This window comes from Pelophylax lessonae, assembly GCF_965119305.1.
Source record: "Pelophylax lessonae genome assembly, chromosome: 11".
Lineage (NCBI taxonomy): Eukaryota > Metazoa > Chordata > Amphibia > Anura > Ranidae > Pelophylax > Pelophylax lessonae.
This window is the reverse complement of record NC_138778.1, coordinates 211,963,501-211,975,598: the sequence shown is the minus strand read 5'-3', so window position 1 is coordinate 211,975,598 and position 12,098 is coordinate 211,963,501.

Sequence of the window (12,098 nt, the reverse complement as noted above, 5' to 3'; positions counted from 1 at the left end):
TGTTTTTTAAGTGGAGTTCTACTCCCCCCCTCCAAAAATGAAAAGTCAGCAGCTACACATACTGTACACATACTATAGCTGCTGACTTTTAATATTAGGACACTTACCTGTCCTGGAGTCCAGCGATGTCGGCAGCGTAGATGGTGTTTCCTTCGGCTGTTGGGTGCTGCTGCCGCCATTGCCAGTAAGGACACCCGGCAGTGAAGCCTTGCGGCTTCACGGGCGGGTCCCTACTGTGCATGCGCAAAGTGCGCTGTGCATTCCTGTTGGCTCGGCGGTGGGGGCCAAACTTCCGAAGGACAGCACCGTATCCCGGAAGTGGGGAAGGGTACCGGTCAAAACAAGGTACCCGTTCCCCCCTTAAAAGGTGCCAAATGTGGCACCGGAGGGGGGGGGGGGGAGGAAGCAAATGAGCGGAAGTTCCACTTTTGGGTGGAACTCTGCATTAATACTATCACTGACCCAGGACAAGACTACAGATAAGGATATCTGATGCTTATTTACAGCTTGCGTGTTTAAGGTCTGTGATTTATAATTATTCTGGGCAATTTTCCATTTTTTTTCCATTTGTACTTCAGAAGGTTAAAAATAAAATCCAGCAACTCCCAAAAAAATTCCGTTCTGCCCTGTGTCATTTAACCATGATGAATGAGGACATCCTATAAAAGCAATGTACCGTGGCCCTTTCCTATAAGGGTGCATCATTAGACAGCCTTACAACCACACATAACTCTCTAGGACGAGGACCACCCCCTGGCAGAGCAGAGCCAAAGAGAACCCAGAGATTCATGTGACTGACTTAAAGACATCAAAAAAAAAGTACGAAAGCTTAAAAAAAAAAAAATGTAAAAAATGTCAACTCTACAGTGTGCAGGACATTGTGGTGGGGTGGTTTGGGGGAATAAGGGGGGGGGGGGGTGGGCAGAATGATGAGCCCAGAAGGCAGTGTTAAATCAGATATAGCCAGGAAACTAGCATTTTTAGGTCAGCGATAGCCTATCATACATCTCTGAACCATGTCACTTTAAGGATCACTATTACTGTATAATATAGTTGTTTAGCAGTAAAGGCAGTATAGCCTAGGAGCATACACATTAAAAAAAAAAAAATAAAAACTACAGGTACGAGTATACTCCTGTATTTTGTTACTTTCTGTTTTATGTAAACTGACAGTGGGGATTATTTACTAAAGCAGCAGCAGAGTGCAAAATCTGGTGCACTACTGCATAGAAACCAATTAGCATCCAGGTTTTATTGTCAAAGCTCAAGTGAACAAGCTGATTGGCTACCATGCACAGCTGCACTAGATTCTGCACTCTCTAGTTTTAGTAAATCTACTCCACAGTCACTTGCCTATTCAATGTTATGTGATAATGCATCTACGACAACTCCTAGCAATTTATACTCTTTCTGTACTCCCTCGCCACCTCCCTGCTGCGAGTGTCCATTCTGGGTAAGCTTCAGGATCAGACATCATTGCCCCTCACCGTGTAATAGGGTCTGTCTCTGTCCACAGAGGCCCTCTTTGCAGGGATACTCCAGCTATTTGGGAACTACAAGTCCCATGAAACATTGCAAGACTGACAGCTACAAGCATGACTTACAGATGCATGATGGGACTTGTAGTTTACTGTGTACTCCTTAGGGACACACTTACCCTAAATTCTTCACCCTACTCTGCAAGTATGGCAGAGACAAGGCCAAAGGGAGCAACTACAAAACCATGGGCTAACAACATTTGTTGTAATTAATCACCCAGACAAAGGGCTGAAGCATCTGAATTGGCCTGTGGACATTTTCTGACAGCTGGGTAAGACAGGAGTCCTTCAGACAAGTCATCTAGCTAACTTGTAACTTGGATGCCCTGAGGTCTGAGAAGGGCAAGCAAGGGTGCAAAGACCTTTTAAACACTGGGACAGATGATAGGATGAAAGGCAGTGCAACAAAGTGGAAGTGGTTGTCTGCCAATGTGGAGATGAGTTGAGTAAATGGGAACATGGAAATAGGCATCTTGGATGTCCACGGGTGCCATGTTTTCCCATTGTCTCAGAAACCTGGGCTAACAGCCATTACCATAAGGCCGTGAGCTAGCAGATCTGGCCTGTTGCGAAGAGGCCAAGGGTCTTCTGCAAGAAGTCCAAGAATGTCTGTGTACCAGATTCTTCTGGGCCAGTCTGGCGCCAGTGTTTGGTGCCAGTAGCATCCCTGGCTTCCACTTCACTTTGTAGAGAAGGCAAGGTAAGTTCTCATTGGAGGGAAAGCATATAGTAGCTGATCAGAAGCCAGAACGAGAGGGTCCACTAGGATGGAGGCCACGATCTCCAGATCCGGAGTCCACCATTTTTGGGATATCAGATTAAACATCTGGATAAAAAGACCATTCCCCTCAGTCCAGGCAGTGGCAGGTGGGATGCTCTGCTAGCCAATTGTACACTCATAAGGATTGCAGAAAGCCCCGGACACATAAGAGAATCTGGTTTGCTTAGTTCAAGGCAGCCAAGCTTCTCTTGCCTCCTTGATGGTTGATATATGCCTCTGCAGTAGCATTGTCTGTCTGCGTCCAAATTGGGTGTTTTTTTAGAATATGGTCCAGTTCTGCAGGGATAACCAGACAGCTCTGCGCTCCAGGATGCAAATGGGGAGTTTGGTTTCCTCTCAATCATCTTCCCTGAACTGCAAACCTGACAGACTTTCATCTGCTGTAAAAGCCTTCTAAAGCCCCGTACACACGAGAAGAAATTTGGCCGGGAAATTTAGTCCGACGACCGATCTGACGATTTTCGGCTTGTTAGTATGGTGCTTCCGACAACCGACTCCGACTTTTCGGCCGAACACATCCTGGTGTGCAGGCTATATAATTTTTGTCGACCATCAAAACACGTCCGATTTTCGTCTCATTAATACAGATTTCGATGGGGAAAAATCTTATGAGCAATACTAGGCACGCTCAGAGATGAAAGAACACATAAAAAGCAATCCAATCCAACAAATGACATCACTTCTGAAGTAGAATTCTGTCGTACGGGAAAATTTGCGTGCAGTCTAGAGCACATTCCAACCAACAGACAGCACTCTGGACAAAAGACAGACGACCGGTCGGTGGAAATTCGTTGCGTGTGTACGAGGCCTAATTGTTAGGGGTGGGAGAAGATTTTCCCACTGTCAGAATATAAGTGGTAAAGCACAAGGACAAGCAATTTCTTGTTTGTAGGGGATATAATCATGTGGTAGGACCCAGGAGGAAGCCTGATTTTTTTATTTATTTTTCACATGCTAAAAGAATGTTTAATTGTAGAGTTTTTGATTGGAATTGGGAAAAAGATACTGCCTCAAAAGTGGCAACCATGGGGCCTAGCACACTCATGGTGAATCTCACCATGGGATCTCTTTTACAGTATCTCACAAACGTGAGTACACCCCTCACATTTTTGTAAATATTTATTTTTTTCAAATATTTTATTTAGAAAGGCAGCAACAGCAGAATGCAAGCGAAAAATCTAACATACATAGAAAATTACAGCAATCAGAAAATGCCAACATCTCATGTCAGTAAGGAGTGTAAACATCATAAATTTTACACAGTCAAGTGTAGTAATACCATGATCCCCTACCATACTAGGAATACCGGGAACTGACCGGATCCAGTCATGTGGAACATGGGAAGGCACAAAAAGTGGTAGATAAGGGCAAGTAAGGCCACATCGTTACTCCAACCGTTCCCGTCTAAGGAGTTTAACTGAAGCATAGAAAGAGGAGAAGGAGCAGAGAGAAAAGGAGGAAGAACCAGAAACGTGAGGGAGCATCGATTTTTTATATTTCCGCATCGGAATGTCCGATAATTGTAAAAGAAAGAAGGCTGGGGTATCCGGGATGGTATAGTCAGTGAGGTCTCCCAAAAGATCCTTAACCACAGCCCAGAACCCAAGAATCCTATGACACGGCCAAAAAATGTGCAGTAAGGTGCCCTCCTCCCCCTGACAACACCAACATGCCCTTGAAGTGCCCGGGTAGATCTTGCGCAAGAGAGAAGGCATCCTATACCACCTAGTGAAGACTTTGTAATTAGACTCCTGAAGTTTCGTGCAGGTTGGCGTTTTCAATGCAATTGTACACAAGTTCAGCTTTTGGGCCGGTGTGAGCGTCAGCTGTAAGTCTAGCTCCCTTTTTCGAATGCAAGAAGGGGTGAAGTCTTCCCTGGGAGTCACCAACCACATTTTTGTAAAGATTTTATCTCTTCATGTGACAACACTGAAGAAATTACACTTTTCTACAATGTAAAGTAGTGAGTGTACAGCTTGTATAACAGTGTAAATTTGCTGTCCCCCTCAAAATAACTTAACACACAGCCATTAACGTCTGAACCACTGCACTGGCAACAAAAGTGAGTACACCTCTAAGTGGAAATATCCAAATTGGGCCCAAAGTGTCAATATTTTCTGTGGCCACCATTATTTTCCAGCACTGCCTTAAATCTCTTGGGCATGGAGTTCACCAGAGCTTCACAGGTTGCCACTGGTGTCCTCCTCCTCCATGACGACATCACGGTCACCTGGTGGGTGTTAGAGACTTTGCGCTCCTCCACCTTCTATTTGAGGATGCCCCACAGATGCTCAATAGGGTTTAGGGCTGGAGACAAGATTGGCCAGTCCATCACCTTTACCCTCAGCTTCTTTAGCAAGGCAGTGGTCTTCTTGGAAGTGTGTTTGGGGTTGTTATGTTGGAATACTGTCCTGCGGCCCAGTCTCTGAAGGGAGGGGATTATGCTCTGCTTCAGTATATCACAGTACATGTTGGCATTCATGGTTCTCTCAATGAACTGTAGCTCCCGCAGTGTCAGCAGCACCATGCTTGACTGTAGCCAAGACACACTTGTCTTTGTATTCCTCATCTGGTTGCCGCCACACACGCTTGACACCATCTGAAGCAAATAAGTTTATCTTGGTCTCAGAGCACAGGACATGGTTCTAGTAATCCCTGTCCTTAGTCTGCTTGTCTTCAGCAAACTGTTTGCAGGCTTTCTTGTGCATCATCTTTAGAAGAGGCTTCCTTCTGGGACAGCCACGAGGACCACTTTTATGCAGTATGCGGCGTATGGTCTGAGCTCTTAGAGGCTGACCCACCACTTCAACCTCAGCAGCAATGCTAACAGCACTCACACTTCTATTTCCCAAAGACAACCTCTGGATAGGACGCTGAGCACATGCACTCAACTTCTTTGGTCGACCATGGCGAAGCCTGTTCTGAGTGGAACCTGTCCTGTTAAACTGCTGTATGGTCTTGGCCACGGTACTGCAGCTCAGTTTCAGGGTCTTGGCAATCTTCTTATAGTGTAGGCCATCTTTATGTAGAATCATTTTTTTTTTTTTTTTTAATCCTCAGAGAGTTTTTTGCCATGAAGTGCCATGTTGAACTTCCATTGACCAGTACGAGAGAAAGAGAGCGATAACACCAAATTTAACACACCTGCAACCTTGTAATATTAACGAGTCACATGACACCAGGGAGGGAAAATGGCTAATTGGGCCCAAGTGGGGTGTACGGACTTTTGTTGCCAGCGGCTTAAACATTAATGGCTGTGTGTTGAGCTATTTTGAGGCAACATCAAATTTACAGTTATACAAGCTGTACCACTCACTACTTTACATTGTAGCAAAGTGTCATATCTTCAGTGTCGTCACATGAAAATATATTTTAAAATATTTACAAAAATGTGTGAGGGGTGTACTCACTTTTGTGAGATACTGTAGATATCAGTTGTTAAGCATGTGCTCTTAAATAACTTTCTTTTCTGGAATTCCCAAGTTCTATGTATTCTAGCATAAAGACAGATACTCTAGGGACCTAGAAGGCTGGAAAGCAGATTTTAAAGAGTGATCACCCAGCCTAAAGCAGTTGAATTGTCTTTAGGACAGTCATGGAGAATTGTTAGAAGGGTGCATCCTTCCAGCAAAGGCCATCCAGATATAGTCTGTCACCTGTTTGAAATGGACATACAAGGGTGCGAAGATCTTTCTGCACATTCTGGAAATACAAGACAGACCAAAAGGCAGAGCAACAAACTGGAAGTGGTAGTCTACCACTACAAAGCATAGAAATCACTGATGAGGTGGGTTAATCGGAATATGCAGATAGGCATCTTGGATTTTCACTATGCCATGTGTTCCCCCCTCTCTCAGAGAGGCAATTACTGGCCCTTGCTGATTCCCTACAAAATTTTAGAATATGATAGTATCTGTTGTGAGATTTTAAATCCAAGATAACACAAATACCTTTGTTGGGTTTTGGTACCACAAAAAGGTTTGAGTAGAATCCTTAAACCTGTTCTGAGGTGGTACATGTGACAACTCCCTGGGATAAGAGGTGGCTCGAGGCATTCTGCAGATCTAAATGTTCTTGGGCAGTATTTTTAAGACTTAGGGCGAAATGGGAAAAAAAAAGGAATTTGGGAAGTCTCTAACCCAGAGAGGCTAACAGATATCCTTCCACTCTTAGGGAGGAGGGGGGGGTCACTCTTTCATTGTGCAGAGGACTTTGGGGAATGCTTAATGGCCTTGTGCTTAAAGGAAGGAGGGTTTTGAAGGTGAGGCCTGGTAAAGCAGACAGGTGCTTTTCTTTTGAAAGAGCTAGGAGTAAGGCTGGCCATACACTATACAATTTTCTTATTAAATTTCCTTTTCCTTAACCTATGTAGTGCAAGGGCCTGCCTGATTGCATACAAATTGAAAGTGTTTAGGTTTGACCCTATATTACAAGATTTTGGTAAATCAAAGTAAAGTTGAACAAGAAAATTGTATAGTGTATGGCTAGCTTAACGAAGGAGGTTGGTGTTCAAATCTGCTGTAGCAATAAAACCTTTGCACCAGTGCCCAACCTCTAATGAGTTTGTTCCGTGTCTCACCAGACATCTACCTTGAAAGGGCATACATGTGAAACGCCTTTTGCAGGTAGCTCCACCTGTCAAAGCTTTAAGCCATGGGTGCTCAAACTGTGGCCCTCCAGCTGTTGTGAAACTACAAATCCCATCATGCCTCTGCCTTTGGGAGTCATGCTTGTAACTGTCATCAGCTTCCAATGCCCCATGAGACTTGCAGTTCCAAAACAGCTTGAGGGGCACAGGTTGCGCACCCATGCTTTAAGCCATAAGATTCAGTGCATGTGAATAGAGATTAGAGCCATTCTGGAGATTTGTCTCATGACATGTTCTAGGTCATCTACACAAAAGCAGACCAGGAGGCAATTGGTGTAATTGCTCTAAAATAACATGATCAGGAAATACAGGGTCATATTTGTTATTTATTGTGCTAGTACATTAGCCACACATTGACATACTAAGATTGCAGCAAGAGCTGGTTGCAAGGTTGGGCCTGCTAGGTTTAAGATGCTTTTAGGCGCATCTCAAAATTTGTCTGCCGAAGCTAACATCTTCAAAAGGATGCTTAGGACAGACATGGCAGATTAACCACATGAATAGCCCACTTCTTTGTAAACTATTTCCACTGTATGGAGTTCAGCAAGGATTCTTCAGTGCTGAAAATTCTTTCAGAGTGACCCAATCGTCAAAGGATTGCCCATACTATCCGTTAAATAGAATGTTTTACAAGATTTGTGAGGCAATGAATGAGATTTTTGGGCGAAGCTTCCTCTTCAATATATTAACACTGCCTCCATGTCCTCTTACCTCCCGTCTGACTTAGCATCTTAAGCCCCGTACACACGTACCGATTGTCGGCCGTAAATATTCTGCCACCGACCGATCGGCCAATTGTAGGCTTGTTAGCATGATGCTTCCGACAGCCGACAGCACATTTTCGGCCGAACAGAATCTGTCGTGCAGACTTTAAAATATTTGTTGGCCGTCACCAGAACGGCCGATTGTTCGCCAGTCAGTACTGATTTCGGCCGACAGACAGCAGATTAGCAAGACTGGGCATGCTCAGAAAAGAAAAAAGACAAGGAAAGTTAACCATCACATGACATCACTTCTGCAGTCGGCTGTTGTTGGCCGACAAAATTCGTGTGCAGTCTTTTGCAGTTTTCAACAGACACGACAGCCCTGGACAAAAGACGGCCGATCGTTCGGCCGACGATCAGTACGTGTATACGGGGCTTTATAGGACCAGGAAATCCGGATCGGACTCTGGTCTCTGGACTGATGTGTAGGTCTTCAGAAGAAGGGAATGTTCATCTGCAATATTGAATTGGCTCCCTTTTGTCTGGTCTCTGCCATAACTACAAGTGAAGGTATACCCCCATGGGGTACTCATGGGGTAAACGCATGGGTGCTCAACCTGTGGCCCTCCAGCTTTTGAGGAACTACAAGTTCTAAGAGGCATTGCAAGGCTGACAGTTACAAGCATGACTCTCAAGGGCAGCGGCATGATGGGACTTGTAATTCCACAACAGCTGGAGGGCCAAAGGTTGAGCACTCATGGAACAGAATATGGGAGCTATGGAGTAACCACGTACTACCGGACACAGCCTATTTATAGCACCCTGCAACAAAAGGCCAGGAATAAGCTCCTCATTAGTGCATTTTTTGCAGATGCAGCACCTGGTCATCCAATTAAACCTAAACTCTGGGTGTTTTTTTGTGTTTGAATAGTTTGCACGGTGAGGGGATTACAAACATAGCCCTGGTTATACAGTAACTGTTAGAAATACAGGGGAACCCTGTTCATGAAGCTGTACTGTATATTACATTCAGGCTTTGCCCATCAAAGTGGGAATACCTCCCAAGGGGTCTTTAGGGACTGGGTTCCATGGCCCGGAGGTGTATAGGACCCTATAGCTTACTGAACAAGTTGCACCAAGTGCCAAGATGAGCAGTCATACAAGATCCAGCACCCAAGCAACATTACAGGCTGCCCCCAACAGCGAGGAATCCAGTTACAGCTCCAAGGGTGTTTTTTTTTTTTTTTTTTTAACTACAATTGCACTGATCCAGGTACTCTGCTTCTGTATGCAGTGTTGATTGAAGAAATTAAGAAAACAAACTAGTGACACCAATTTCTCTTCAATGGAGAAGTCCAGCACCTGGAGACACTAGTATCAAAATGAGCACTAAGAGTGGGGTAGGGTTATTAGTAGGGATAGACCAATATGTTTTTTTTTCAGGGCAGGATACCGATACTGATATTTTGGTCACAAAGTATCGGCCGATATTTTGTACATTTAAAGTTTTGAAAAATAAAGACAATTTTTGACACAAATCTGGTACTGAACATGTTAATTTTTGTTTAATGCTTAATGGCTGGCTGGCACCCTATGGTGGGTGGGTGGCTTGCACAGGGCCTGTGGGTGGCTGGCTGGTACAGGCTGCTGTGTGGGTGTATGGCTGTGATACACTCCTGCGAGACTAGTCCGGACTCCAGATAAGGCTGTCCAAAGTGAGGGAGGCAGCGTAAGAAGGCAGAATGACCGCACAAAAATATCAGCAATATCAGCCAGTTCCAGGGCAGATATCGATATATCGGGGAAAGTGCATATCGGCCACCGATAACCGGTCTATCCATAGTTATAAGGGAGGCATGTGCTCAAAAGCTTGCCAGTGTCCGCCTCAAGGTACACGCCTATAACCCATCATGTTTGAATGAGGTCTGTATCATGTACTGAATTAAGAGACATTAATGCTCCTAGGACACTAGCAACAAACTGACATATGCTGGGTATACGCTACAGGCTGGCCTAGAGTGAATGTTGGCAAGTAGCCCATCCTCCAGGAGGTGGCAATACAACCTAGATGTAAAAAACCAAGAGAAATGCAAGTTTTAGCATCTTTTAGCAAATTTAAAATAGATCTCAAAACCTAATCAGGTAAAATCTACATTGGATCACAAGTCATGCAGATTCTAAGAGTACAGAAGGTTTAGACCAGGTCGGAGTTGAAATTGCAGTTTGTGTCAAAATAGCAACCGAGGAAGTGAGGGTGCTGTATTAATGCTAGTGAAACCGCAATAAATGGATTTTTGTAAAATCTTACCGTAAAATCCTTTTCTCTTAGCTCATTGACAGACGTAGTCCTCGGTGATACAGCACCTTCGGGTTATGTTGCCTCCACAGGAGTAGGACTAGACAGGAAATGAAAAATGCTCTGGCCACAACCCAGGGGCAGTCCCCGAGGGTATATCCTCTCTCTCTCTGCCACAGCAAATCAGTTATGTCACAAAAGCAGTGCTTAGAGAATTTAACCCAACTCAACTCAAAAACAGAGGGGCGGGTACTACGTCTGTCAATGAGCTAAGAGAAAAGGATTTTACGGTAAGATTTTACAAAAATCCATTTTTCTCTATCGCTCATTGACAGACGTAGTCCTCGGTGATACAGCACCTTCGGGAAGTCCCAGAGCAGTATCACAAATGAGGGGTGGGAAAATGGAAATCAAATCCAAATCTAGAAGGGCCAACCGGTGCCAACTAGAAGTTTACAATGCTCATCCTTAATGATGAGACTCAACAAAAAAATTTTCAAACAGAAAAAAACCCTCGAGGTAGACCACCGGTCTCCTCAAATTGCGGCCTGCAAAACCTTGCGGCCAAATGAGGCATCCGCCGATGCCATCACATCAATTTTATAAAATTTTGTAAAGGTATGTACCGACGACCAGGTGGCCGCTTTACATACCTGGACCACTGACGCCTGATGGCGAAAGGCCCAGGAAGTACTGAGCGCTCGAGTGAAGTGCGCCCTAACAGGGAACGGAGGATTCCGACCCTTAATAGAATAAGCCTGTACCACCGTCTGACTGATCTATGTAGATATGGTCGCGGCAGACACAGGCAATCCCCTTCAAGGGCTATCCGTGATCACAAAAAGTGAGTCCGTCTTACGAAAACCACTTTAGGAAGGAAGGATGGATTCGGAAGAAGAACCACCTTATCCCTATGAACCACCAGATCTAGGGAACGACAGGATAATGCGGCCAGTTCTGACACCCTGCGTACAGAAGTAATGGCCACCAAGAAGGCCACCTTCTGGGAATGTAGGCAAGGGAATCTCCCTAATATCTTCAAAGAGAAGTTTCTGAAGAACCGACCACACTAAATTAAGATACCAGGCGGTAAGGGTGCGCACACTGGCGGAGCCAGATGTCGCACCCCCTGGATGAAATTCCGCACCAAGGAATGATTAGCCAAAGGTTTCTTGAAAGAAGATTGCTAACGCCGAAAACCTGACCCTTGATCGTGCTCAAGGATAGTTTCTGCTCAACCCCTTGTTGCAGACAGACCAAAATTCGGGTCACCGAATAGGTCTGTGGGGGAAATCCAATAGATTCACACCATGCAATAGAAGACTTCCATGTGCTGGAAGTCGCTTTCCTTGCTTTAACTGGAGGTAGGAATAACTGAAGCTGACACTCCCTTGTCCTTCAGTACCTGGGTCTCAATGGCCAGGCCATTAAGCCAGCGACTGTAAAGCAAGATGGAAGATCGGTCCCTGAGACCGCAAATCCTCCCTGAGAGGAAGTCTCCAAGGAGCGTCCGCGACTAGCCTCGCCTCGCCAAGTCGGCGTACCAGGCTCGACGAGGTCAATCCGGAATTTCCAGAATAACTGGAATTCCCTCCACCTCTATCCTGCGAAGAAGTTCCCGCAGCAACTTGAGAGGATGGAAGGCATGCCGTAGCTGATACTGCCCCCACGGGGCGATCAGCGTTTCTGCTGCGTCCGCTAGAGGATTGTGGCGCGAGCTACAAACCTCCGCACCTTCCTGTTAGGCCAAGGTGCCAACAGATCCACATCCGGGATGTCCCAATGAAGGGACAGCTAGGGAAAAACCTCTGGATGAAGAGGCCATATGCGATTGGATCCGAATCGGGCTGCTCTAGAGCTGCTCGATCCAGTAAATCAGACAAAATCTGATCGCTCTCAGTTCCGATACCCTTATTGGTAATCTGGATACTATCGGAAGAAATGACTTCCCCTGGTTGAGCATCGGAGACTTCCTGGTCCGCTCGCTCAACCGGATCCGATTGTCCAGGGAATCGGAATTCTGATTCCATTAAAAAAGAATCTCCTTCAGGAGAATTCGGGTATGAGACTGGGTATACGGTACTGCCTCTAAGAAGGCCACCATCAGTCCCAGCCAATTGACGGACAGCAA